We start from the raw sequence: 2448 nt of genomic DNA on the forward strand, positions 1-2448 counted from the left end.
AACATTAAATTAAAGTTAATTTGCAAGTGTTAGTTTCAGGTGTACAGCCAAATGGTTGAGTTACACACGCACACACACACGTGCATGCATGCTAAGTTGTTTCAGTTGTATCTGACTCTCTGTGACCCTATGGACTGTAGCCCACCAGGCTCCTCTGTCCATGGGATTCTCCAGGCAAGAATACTGGAGTGGGTTGTCATGCCCTCCTCCAGGGAATCTTTCTGACCCAGGGACTGAACTCCCAAGTCTTATGTCTCCTGCACTGGCAGGAGGTTTCTTTAACACTAGTGCCACCTGGGAAGCCTCCCACCCCCGTTTTATTTTATATATATGTGAAGCGTACATATATTCTCTTACAGATTCTTTTCCATTATTGCAAGATACTGAATATAGTTCCCTGTGCTATGCAGGAGATCCTCGTTGCTTACCTATTTTATACATAGTCTTGTGTTTATGTTAATTCCCAACTCCTTATTTATCCTTCTTCACCCGGTCCTGGTATCCTCTTTGGTAACCACAAGCTTGTTTTACAGGAGACACTTCCGATAGTGAGCTTTGTCTAAGTCCTGTTCTACTGCCTGTCTTGGACGTTGTACTCACCATTGGTCTGTAGAGTGGCAATGTTTTGTTCAGAAGAGAGCTCTGGAGGAGAATCCAGAAAATGAGTGCCCTAGTCTTGCAAAGACCTTTGGGTGTCCTTGACCTTAGACAATGCCAGATCTCTCTTCCTCTGAACCTCTCTTGTATAAAGGACACAGTCTATGGTCTCTGAGCTTCTTTCTTCTACTTTGGCTTTTAGCTAAGAGTCTGAGCATTGGAAAGTGGTCACTAGGTGTTGCAGAGTGTTTTCTTGGGCCAGAATAGGTTGTCTCTAACCCATGTCGGTATTAGCTACTGTAGCAAACAGACCACAAAATGTATAATGGTTCTTACATGGTCAAAGCTTATTTGTTATTTACAAAAGGTGTCAATGTATTTTCTTGTTTGGTAGTCTCTTTTTCTCCAATGTTGATAGAAGGATCTAGGATCTTTCCATCTTGAAGTTCTACCATCTTTAATACATGGCTCCAAGGTGGCCAGACTCATGCATATCAAGCTGATGTGGGACAAAGCACGGACAGTTGAGCTGGAGTATTTTTATGGGCCAGACGGTGAAGGGTGTGCATTAACTTTGCTCAAATTCTGTTGACTAGAAATCAGTCACAAAGAAATGCTCAACTACAGGGAGACTGGGAAATGTAGTTTAGCTGTGTGCCTAGGACAAAGAGGAAAAGGATTTGGACAGTGAGAATCCATCTAGTCCACAGAGAGGAGAGCTAAAAAGACAAAGGATTATATGGAGTGGAAAAAAGATGGCAGTAATGTTAATTATCTTTCTGTTTATAAAGTGCTTGGGAGAGGCATCAACCAAGGAGGACTCAGGATATGGGTTTAAAAGATCTTCTGGGCCACAGGGAAGAGCCCTGAGCTGAGACTTAAGACCCTCAAGGTTCTAGTTTTTTTTTCTGTATCTTCACCTAGCTAAGGGACTGAATATAATTGACTTGACTGTGTGCTTCAGTTTCCCCATCTGTAAATGGCGATCAAAATACTTACCCTAATTACTTGACATGATTTTCTGAGAAGTCAGGTATAACAACATCATGCACAGTGTGAAAAAATAATACAAGAGTGATTACAACAGAAAATGAACTTAAACTGGAGGTAGAGAAAATTCAGTTAGATAAGAAAGTTTGACAAGAAAAGAAAAGTTCCCCTGTAGTAGAGCAAGGGAAGTTTTTAGGGAGTGTGTAAATAGCTTGAAGAAATCAGTGTGAAACAATTTTGTGAGTAGTAGAAAAAGAACTCAAACTTGGAGGATGTTTCCTGGAGGGTAGGGCGGACATGGGTGTGGATCCTGGTAAGCAAATTGCTGTGTGATCTTGACTGAGTGAGTTGCTTCCCTTCTCTGGGCCTCCATATTCATCTTGTAAAACAAAGGGACTGGATTACACATTTTGCGAAAGTCTTCTTCCCGAATGGCATTCTTCTGACTACGTTCAGTCTTGTCGAAGTGTGGGGATTTGAAGGGCTTTAAGCAACTTTGCTGATGACCACAGTGCTGACAGTTGGACTCCAGACACACCAAAGTTCCAGGTGAGCCCTTCACCTTGGGAGTCCAATATAACCTCGAACCTCTCATGTCATTGTCAAAGCATCATGGTATCTTCTTTCCCCAAACCTTTCCTCCTGCAGCCTTCCACATCTCAGGAAGAAGGCCACTATTCTGAGGGTCTCCCTTCATCAACCTCACATCCAGGCGTAGCCTGCAGCCCACTGACGAGCAAGCCCAGTTGCTCTACCATCATAATACACCCCAAATCTCAGCCCCTCCCTGCCAACCTCTTAGCTTGAGCCATCATCACTTCTCTGGATGTGCCAACTGTTCTCCCAGATCCCACTCTTGCT

The sequence above is a fragment of the Cervus canadensis genome, chromosome 24 (assembly GCF_019320065.1).
Source record: "Cervus canadensis isolate Bull #8, Minnesota chromosome 24, ASM1932006v1, whole genome shotgun sequence".
Taxonomy (NCBI): Eukaryota; Metazoa; Chordata; class Mammalia; order Artiodactyla; family Cervidae; genus Cervus; species Cervus canadensis.